The sequence below is a fragment of the Tasmannia lanceolata genome, unplaced genomic scaffold (assembly GCF_043159265.1).
Source record: "Tasmannia lanceolata isolate RefF3 unplaced genomic scaffold, GAP_Taslan_0.1 ptg001289l, whole genome shotgun sequence".
Lineage (NCBI taxonomy): Eukaryota > Viridiplantae > Streptophyta > Magnoliopsida > Canellales > Winteraceae > Tasmannia > Tasmannia lanceolata.
Window position 1 is genome coordinate 2,889 of NW_027519949.1, and position 10,709 is coordinate 13,597.

General features: G+C 40.6%; 2 pseudogenes; both read right to left on the minus strand.

Moving 5' to 3' along the window:
• Positions 1-1,990: 1,990 nt before the first annotated feature.
• LOC143869502 (L-type lectin-domain containing receptor kinase IV.1 pseudogene) lies at positions 1,991-4,122 on the minus strand (annotated as a pseudogene).
• A 4,139-nt stretch (positions 4,123-8,261) lies between these two features.
• On the minus strand, positions 8,262-10,123 carry LOC143869501 (L-type lectin-domain containing receptor kinase SIT2 pseudogene; annotated as a pseudogene).
• Positions 10,124-10,709: the final 586 nt, after the last annotated feature.

Sequence of the window (10,709 nt, forward strand, 5' to 3'; positions counted from 1 at the left end):
TTAACACACCCCCTCTCTTGCACACACGCACAAACAAGTAGAGAGAAACACAATGCACAGATTCACACAAACCCATACACAACTTTGGAGTTGGAATTAAAAAGCTATATCAGTTAGACAGTTACAAATTAATATATTGAACTCTAAAGTGGTTTGTATTGCTAAAACATCTATTTTTATCCATTTGCATTTTGCTTCTTCTTCCAAGAAACCCATCATGGACATTATTTCTACAACAAAATTGGTCTTTTCCCATTTACTTTAGGAGAATATATATGATGGGTGGCCATGAAAACACGTGAAGTCTAAAAAAGTAGGTACGACCCACTTTTTTTGATAATCCAAACCGTTCATCTGTTTGGGCACAACATAAATAGGTTGTGCCCCAAAAATCATTTTCATTGGATGATCCTAACCCTCCGATCTGAACTGATCCGAAAATGGAGATTTCCAAAAATCATTTATGGAATCTTCTACAGATCGGAGGGCTAGGATCATCCTATGAAAATGATTTTTTGGGCACAACCTATTTAAGTTGTGCCCAAACAGATGAACGGTTTGGATCACCAAAAAAAGTGGGCCGTACCTACTTTTTTTAGACTTCACGTGTTTTCACGGCCACCCATCATATAAATTCTCTTACTTTAGTTAGTGTTTCCTTTCTTAGAGAAAAACAAATGTTCCTTTATGAGAGAGAAACAAACGCATTAACAATGTTATATTCCCTGCTACGCTCATTATGTAAAAGTTTGTATTGCACCTATAGAGGAAATCTGATGCATAGTCGGATAGCAACAGCAGGAGTTGTTGGGTTTATAGATCTGAGGGCTAAGATCATCCTATAGAAATGATTTTTCGGACACAAACTATTTACATTGTGGCCCATAAAATAAATAGATTGGATCATCCTATGGTGTGGGCACTACAATACTTTTTGATAAAAAAACTGGAATCCATCCAAATATTGTAAATTAGTCGGGTGTTGTGGTAGTAATTGTGTTGTGGGGAAACTTACACGGTTCCACATCCTTGCCTAGAATTTCCATGTTCCAGTTGATGCTTCTGTTAGACTTTCCTATAATTGCAGAACTATCACTCCTTCAGTATTAATGATTTTCAGGAAAAGACGGGCAGGAGTGGAAATTTTGGCAAAGCAATGGAAAATATCTTTGCCTTTTTCTCTTGGGGACTGATATAGGCACCGCTATATTTAAGACTTTCGGATTTGATGTTAATAGCATATTTAGTCTATATTTAAGACTTTTTCGGATTTGATGTTGGAGTTTTTATACGGTGGCCGACCGTCTGACATAAAGGGCAGAGAGAGAAAAAACTCTCTCCCATTTTTTATCCAGTCAAACTCCCCTTTTTTACTTTCCCCATTGATAAAAAATCAAGGGGGCTGATATTTCTCGTTATGTCGATAGCATATTTAGTCTCGTAACCAGGGTTGGATTCCAGTTTTTTTATCCACAACACCCGACTAATTTACAACATTTGGATGGATTCCAGTTTTTTTATCAAAAAGTATTGTAGTGCCCACACCATACGATGATCCAATCTATTTATTTTATGGGCCACAATGTAAATAGTTTGTGTCCGAAAAATCATTTCTATAGGATGATCTTAGCCCTCAGATCTATAGAGGAACTATAGGATGATCTTAGCCCTCAGATCTATAGAGGAACTACGTATCATGGAAACCTTTACAGATCAGAGGGTTGGGATCATCCTATGGAAATGATTTTTGTCACACCCTATTTACGGTGTAGCCCATCTAATGTACAGTCTGGATCTTTATGTGGTGTGATCCGTACAATACTTTCTGAAAAATAGACGACTATATGGGCTTACACCATATACTATAAAAAGTTTGTATTGTATCTATAAAGGAAATATTCTACAGATCTGGACAATTGGTTCGCCGATCCAATAGTCCGTAGGGGTCTGATCATGGATTTGAAATGTCCTGCCTTCAAACCGCTTAGATACATCTACATCAGAATCAACGACCCCCAGAAAAAATTTAATCCCCAATGGACGACGAGTATCCACCTGACCTGTCCAAAAGAGGATTTGACATGGTGAAAACATCCAAACCTTCATTGTGCCCCACTTCTAAAGGACTTACTCTAAAACTATTTGAAGACAGATCAGGTAGAGGAGCATCCCCATCTAGAAACTGCATGACCTGCCTCATGCTTGGCGGCACGGGATGCGAACAGAGCAATCCAAGCTTCAACACCAACTCCATTTCTTGCACCAGGTAATCAGTTCCTAGATTCGGATCACTTGTCTGTAAAATTATGCCTCTCCTCCAACATTCTGACACCCAATCTACAAGAACCACTTCTTCTGCAGACGCCCGTAGATTGATTGGTCTCCTTCCACAAGCAACCTCGAGTATGAAGGCCCCAAAGGAAAACACGTCGGTGCTTGTCGTTGCCTTGCCAGTTCTGCTTAACTCCGGTGCCATATAACCTAGAGTTCCGACCACATGAGTGGTTTGAGGATCGGTTCCATGATCATATAATTTCGATAGACCAAAATCGCCTAATCTTCCATTGAATTCATGATCTAGTAAAACATTGCTCGCTTTGATGTCTCTGTGGATGACAATCTGCTCCCATTCTTCATGCAAGTAATAGAGCCCGGAAGCTACTCCTTTGATGATTTGAAATCTTTGATTCCATTGTAGAACTGAAATGGGTTGATCAAAGAGTAATTTGTCAAGACTTCCATTGGGCATGAAATCATAGACCAAGAGGAGCTCTCCTTTACGCCGGCAATATCCGAGTAGCTGTACTAAGTTCTGGTGTCGGAGCCTTCCAATGCTGATAATCTCTGCTACAAACTCCCTCATCCCTTGCCTTGATTCATGAGAGACTCTCTTCACAGCAACTTCGACTTTGGAGGAAGGTAACACACCTTTGTACACCCTACCGAAACCTCCGATGCCCAGAAGCTCTTCACCTCTAAAGCCATTGGTTGCTCTGAATAGATCCTTGTATGAGAACCTTTGTGGCCCATATTCACGCTCCCAATCCTCGAGTATCTCTGCGAATTTGATCCTCCTTCTGACAATAAGTAGAATGCTGGTGAGGATCACTAACATGAAAACTGTTGTAATTGTGGGCAACCCAACTGTCAATACTTTCGATTTCTTTTTGGGACCTCTCCGAGGAAGCTTAGGAAGACGCGATAGATCAAGTTCTTGAGCTTTTCCATTCATCTGAAAGCTCCATCCCAGAACATAGTGAGAAGTTGGAAACGATCCTGTCGATGAATAAAACCCCACATACATATCTTCTAATACGTCAGACGAAATATTATAAACCTTCGAAGACAAGAGAGGGCGATTAGGTTTAGGTTTCTTGACTGGAGATATTGTTACATCAAGTTTCTTATCTGTACCATTGTACTCTACCCAAACCTGCATTGGCTCTCCACTTATAAGGCTCAAGTTCTTGATCCCACCATTTTCATTACTGTAATAAGCTGCAGGGGCCGAGTTAGTAGAATTTAAGCTGTTGATATCGATTCCTACATGGTTATCGTTGATATCTCCAAATTCGGGGTTCTTGATGGTATCCAGCTCAATGGCAAGAACATGATTAGGAGAATTTCCATTGTTGCTCAAATTGAAGAGACCCAGATATTGGTTACCTAGAGCCCCAGGGAGATCTCTCGAGGGGGCGATGACCAAGGCAATACCCTGGCCACTTAAATCATGATAAGTGGCGAAAATTGCAAAGACGAAAGTAGTAGAAAAGGAGTAAACAGTACCATTGGTAGGATTCTTAAATTGGAGGGGCATGGAGTGGAAGGCATGACCCGTGCTTTGCTTTGAGCTGTTTGTTAGCTCCAAGAGGCCGTTGGGTGTAATTTCCGCTATGCCATCGAAGCTCAGATTGGCCCTGAAGAATCCATTGTAGGTGAAGCCATCATTGTTAGAAGCTGTAATTTTGATGAGGAGAAGCACCAGAAATATCTTGGTAAACATTGCTGAAGTCTTGCTAGAGATTCAAAAAGTCTTTTAAAGTGCTTTCTCATGTAAAGCATTCTGTTTGATAATATATAGGCGAAGAGGAAAAGTGTATATCCCATGCATTAGGAGTGAACGCTATTTACTTGTGGAGTCAATGCAATTACTTGTACAGATAGACGTTAACTTCAGAATGCACCAATATTACATGTACCATATTTTTGTTAATGGGACTCATCTCTTGGCTTTACACTTTCTTTAACTAGTTGTAAAAAGCTGTTAGAATTCCCAAATAGCTCTCACAAGCCAATCAGAAAAGTATAAACCATGGTGATTAGTGCCATTATCAAAATATGATGGTTGGGAGCACTAATTACAAGAGAGAATAGGAGAGATCTTTTTTGTTTTTTCAAAGGAATATAAAAATGCTTCTTTCTATTTCTGACGACTAATTACATTTAAGTGATAACAACCATTAAAATAAAGGGCAGTGATAAAACTAGCACTCAATCAAAACACTAGCGTGAGGATACGATTTTTCCCATCATTTATTATTCAGTAGAAGCTGATAACGGAGCGTATATTCAGCGAGGTAGAGATACTAAGTTGGTTATCAAGAGGAAAAGAGTTGAACGCACAAAAAACCAAAACTGAAAGAAAGAAAAAGCCAGCCACATGCTTTGTTACTACTTGTCTCTCCTTTTCTCGTTAACAATGAGGGCGACAGGGAAAGAGAAAACATGTATTTATGTTTCCATGGACCCCTTTTCAATTCCTTTGGCTCTTTGGTTTTCAGGTTGATGTTATAGTTCTAAGTGGGCACCATGTGGAAGTAAAAATGATTAAATGACACCTACTCTAGCAGCTTAAGATTTTGGAGTAATTTGTGGTTTCACATTATATAGGAGCTATTGCCTCCTGGGTTCTAAACCCAACAACTCCTTGACATTAAAAATTCACGTTTATGGGAAAAAAGAGGGGCCCCACATGAGGGGGAGTTTGAAAGTATAAATGATTAAATAACACCAACTCTAATAGCTTAAACTTTTGGATTAATTGGTTGTTGCACACTCACCTTACTTATTAACACACCCCCTCTCTTGCACACACGCACAAACAAGTATAGAGAAACACAAATGCACAGATTCACACAAACCCATACACAATTTTGGAGTTGGAATTAAAAAGCTATATCAGTTAGACAGTTACAAATTAATATATTGAACTCTAAAGTGGTTTGTATTGCTAAAACATCTATTTTGATCCATTTGAATTTTGCTTCTCCTTCCAACAAACCCATCAAGGACATTAATTCTACAACAAAACTGTGCTTTCCCTATTGACTTTAGTTACAGTGTTTCCTTCTTAGGGAAAAACAAATGTTCGTTTACAAGAAAGAAACAAGCCATTTCAAAAAAAAAACAAACACATTAACAATATTATATTTGCAGTTACACTGATTATGTAAGAGTTTGTACTGCACCTAGGGGAAATCTGATGCAGAGTCAGATAGGATAGCGACAACAGAAGCTCCGAAGCAAAACAATGCAGGGTAGGCGTAGCTGAAGCTATGTATGTAGGGATGCGGAAGCAAAGGGGAAATTAGAAGGAAAAGGAAGGATAACTAACTAAAAGTGAAGGGAAAGGAATATGAAAAGTTGAAAGGATTGAAAATGGTAGTGAAAAGGGCACATGAAATGGTTGGAAAAGCGTACAAGGTACTGCAGAATAAAAAACCTCGCTGAATTGAAGGTGGTTTGGTTATAAATTTTGGGAGGGTTACAGAAGACTAGGAATCGATGAATCTCTATTACAAGAATAAGATGGGTGCTGTTTGGATATCATCATGGTTGTTAGGTAGTTAAAAGTTGGTTATAAAGTATGAAGGTTCAGGGTGGTTTTCAAACAAGAAGGTTAAAGGCTGTTAAATAATTCCAAGAGATTGGTCGTTTGGGATGGTTTTTGGAAGTTGGTTGTGGATCTGTTTGAGGAAGGAAGTAGGGTGATGGGTTCGTTAATAAAGGTGGCGGGAATACGGTGAAGAATGGCGGCTATTTTTTATGGAAGAAGTGTTGGGGGTTCCACATGAAAGCAAAGATCCCACATCCGTGAAGTAAAAAGAAGTGGATGGGCTTTATTAGGACTAGGGCACCCTCCCCTAATGGCTAGCTTTGAAGGTGAGTTCTACCCGGGTCCCAAAAGGTGGTATTAGAGCCTGGGTGTGGTAATCCCAGTTTAGCCTCCAAGGATGGAAATATCCCTCGGGGAAGATCTTGTTAACCCCGGTATGCCTCCGAGGACGGAAAATCTCTTTTTCCAGAGGAAGATCTTGTAGTTCCCATGCTTCACCCAAGTTAAATGATGTGGATGGGCTTTATTGGGACTTGAGCACCCTCCCCTTAACGGCTAGCTTTTGAGGGTGAGTTCTACCCAGATCCCAACACAACAAGAAGGAGATTTAAGGGACTGGTTTTAAGGCTGAGATTGGAAGAGAAATAACAAGATGGGCAGTTGATTTTTCTGCAATGAAGAGACTAAGGTCATATGGGGGTTCACAGGTTAGATGCTAAGAGGGCTATGGGTTGCTGTTTTGGAGGGAAAAGAAGGGTGTTCTCCGATAAACTAAGGCAGAGAATAGACAGGAGTTAGAATCGGTTGAAAGTAAGGGTTACTTCAGATTTTGCAAAGGAAGAATAGGTGGTGATTTTATGGTTGTTTGTGCCACCAAAGAAAATTATATTGGCCTATGGAGAAACAGGGACTCATTTGTGCCTAAAATTTAGAGAGACTATGGTGTGGTGATGAACTGACCTCAACAATGGTTATCAGTTGATCTCCAGTTAGTTCAGGCAGCGCAACAACAGCGGCAGGTGGCTGTGCTTTTAACCAGCGGGCAGAATCTTCAATTGGCGGGACAATCTTGGCAAGTAGCAGGTGACTTGCTACGAAACTTGGGACATGGACTAGTTTTTAAAGATATTCAACTAAACTAGAGTTTTCATTAATCAAAAGCTTGTCCAAATAGTTTACATATATGGCTTTTTTAGGCCTTTGATGTGCAATCCTAATCCAAGACAAAGATCGTAATTCTACTCAAACTAAAACAAGAAAAAGTCTAAGATATCCCTAAAATTTCTACACTTCGAAGTAAACTAAAACTCTCCCTAAATTTTCTCTCCTTGTGAACGACTAACTGTAATCCAAACAAAACTTCTAAATAAATCTAAATTTTAGCGAATGATATTTTCACTCCCCACGCATTAGGCATTTGCCCCCCTTATACCGTGAACAGTGGGCAACTTTAAGGCTTTTTGGCATCAAATCACGTTAAAAGGGCGGCGAATGCATACTTGGGGGAGGAGGGGGGATGGGGAAATATCATCACCAGAAAAAAAAAAACCAAACTAAAACTAATTAAATTGGATTCATAGTAAATAAGAACCGTCGATTTGGACATCATCCGATATCAGGATGATCTCGGACTTTTTGACCTTCTGGAACTGCCATTTACTCAAACTTTACTGTCAATCTGGACAGTTGGTTTGCTGATCCAACAGTCCCTAGGTGACGCAGGGAGCGTGAGAGCAGCAACACCAAGATGGAGATCAACACAAGCAACAACTAAAATAATCTTGTGGGGGCTTGAAAACCCATGCCACGGTTTGGAGAAAAACTCCAATATAACACGTGAAATGATTGAAGTTCCTTCACCAACGTGAACGAGCCAATGACATTACATAATATAGAGAGTCGAAATCTAAGAATAGCAACATTAAATACTAACTTAAGACCTAAGCAATTAATTCCACCTAAGGCAATAAAAACTAAACTTACAAATATTACTAATAACCCTAAAATCACAATTTCGTAATTGACCCTTACCATAATCTAAAAATAACCATAACTTGTTGAAATCAAGTCCAAATCGCGTAATCTTGGGCTCTTTAGATAGGTAATCGAAAAACCTTTCTAAAAATACCAAATTAAGCTAAATAGACAAGTTTTTACATCCTAAAAAAATACTAAAAATAAAATAACGAAAATAAAAAAAATAAAACCAAAAGACTCAATCAACGCCGCACGTTCTGAATCAGTAGGGGTCTGATCATGGATTTGAAATGTCCAGCCTTCAAATAGCTTAGATGCACCTGCATCAAAATCAACGACCCCCATAGAGGATTGAATCCCCAATGGACTACGAGTATCGAAATGACATGGTGAAAGCATCTAAACCTTCATTGTGCCCCACTTCTAAAGGACTTACTTTAAAACTATTTCAAGAGAGATCAGGTAGAGGAGCATCCCCACCTAGAAACTGCATGACTTGCCTCATGCTTGGCCTATTGCACGGCACGGGATGTGAACAGAGCAATCCAAGCTTCAACACCAAGTCCATTTCGTGCACCAGGTAATCAGTTCCCAGATTCGGATCACTTGTCTCTGAAATTCTGCCTCTCCTCCAACATTCTGACACCCAACCAATAAGAACCACTCCTTCTGCAGACGCTTGTAGATTTATCGGTCTCCTTCCACAAGCAACCTCGAGTATGAAGACCCCAAAGGAAAAAACGTCGGTGCTTGTCGTTGCCTTGCCGGTTCTGCTTAACTCCGGTGCCATATAACCTAGAGTTCTGACTAGATGAGTGGTTTGAGGATCGGTTCCATAATCATATAATCTCGATAGACCAAAATCGCCTAATCTTCCACTGAATTCATGATCTAGTAAAACATTGCTCGCTTTGATGTCTCTGTGGATGACAATCTGCTCCCATTCTTCATGCAAGTAATAGAGCCCGTAAGCTACTCCTTTGATGATTCGAAATATTTGATTCCATGTTAGAACTAAAATGGGCTGATCAAAGAGTAATTTGTCAAGACTTCCATTGGGCATGTAATCATAGACCAAGAGGAGCTCTCCTTTACGCCGGCAATATCCGAGTAGCTGTACTAAGTTCCTGTGCCGGAGCCTTCCAATGCTAATAATCTCAGCTACAAACTCCCTCATCCCTTGCCTTGATTCATGAGAGACTCTCTTCACTTCAACTTTGACTTTGGAGGAAGGTAGCAAACCTTGTGCACCCTACCGAAACCTCCAATGCCCAGAAGCTCTGTGTCTCTGAAGCCCTTGGTAGCTATGAATAGATCCTTGTATGAGAACCTTTGTGGCCCATATTCACGCTCCCAGTCCTCGAGTAACTCTGCGAATTTGATCCTCCTTTTCACAAAAAGAAGAACGCTGGCGACGGTCACTAAGATGAAAACTAACATAAAAATGGGCAAACCAATTGTCAATACTTTTGATTTCTTTTTGGGACCTCTCCGAGGGAGCTTAGGAAGACGCGATATATCGAGTTCTTGAGCTTTTCCATTCATTTGAAAGCTCCATCCCAGAACATAATGAGCAGTTGGAATCAATCCCATCGTTGTAGAAAAACCCAAGTACATATCTTTTAATACAACCGATGAAAGATTAACCACCGAAGACAAAAGAGGGCGAATAGGTTTAGGTTTCTTCACTGGCGATATTGTTACATCAAGTTTCATATCTGTACCATTGTACTCTGCCCAAACCTGAATTGGTTCTCCACTTATAAGGCTTATGTTCTCAATCCTACCATTTTCATTAATATAACAAGCGACATGTGTGGACTTGGTAGAATTTAAGCTGTTGATATCGATTCCCACATGGTCATCATCAATATCTCCAAATTCGAGGTTCTGGACGGTATCAAGCTCCACGGCAAGAACATGATTAGAAGAATTCCCATTGTTGCTAGAACTTATGAGGCCTAGATTTTGGACAGGTAGAGCTCCGGGGAGCGCTCTCTCTGGGGCAATAACGAAGGCCATCCCATGGGCAAAAACAGGATAAGTGGCGAAAATTGCAAAGACGAAAGTAGTAGAAAAGGAGTAAACAGTACCATTGGTAGGATCCTTAAATTGGAGGGGCATGGAGTGGAAGGCATGACCCGTGCTTTGCTTTGCGTTGTCTGTTAGCTCCAAGAGGCCGTTGGGTGTAATTTCCGCTATGCCATCGAAGCTCAGATTGGCCCTGAAGAATCCATTGTAGGTGAAGCCATCATTGTTAGAAGCTATAATTTTGATGAGGAGAAGCACCAAAAATATCTTGGTAAACATTGTTGAAGTCTTGCTAGAGATTCAAAAAATCTTTTAAAGAGCTTTCTCTTGTAAAACATTCTGTTTGATAATATATAGGCGAAGAGGAAAAGTGTATATCCCATGCATTAGGAGTGAACGCTGTTAGGCCAAAAATCGGTAACAGATACGGCAGTGACGTAAAAGCTGAGCTGGAGGACCCGACAAGCCGAAGTGAAGGAGCTGAAGTTCTGCACAGGAGCACACGAGGTCAGAAGACCAACCCGGAGTCGTTACTCCGGACAGGCCCTTCGACACTCAAGTCAGTATGAGCAGGAGTGCAGAGCGAGTTTGTAAGAGTTTTAGTTGAGAAGTTATTACCTGTGGACCCCGATCCGAGGACGGTGCGGAGGGACGCGAGATTCCTCCTGCAATCCTCTAAGATCTCCACAACGTGAAGGAGAGCTCTGCCAAGGAACTCTCGAAACTGATGCCACCCTCATGGCATAGCTCGAGTGGCGATATAAAAAGAAAGAGATATGTCTTGATCCGGAGCCAGGGCTCGAAACCGAGACATACCTAAAATAAACTCAGAGTCGCCATCCATGGACAAGCCATGGAACCAAAA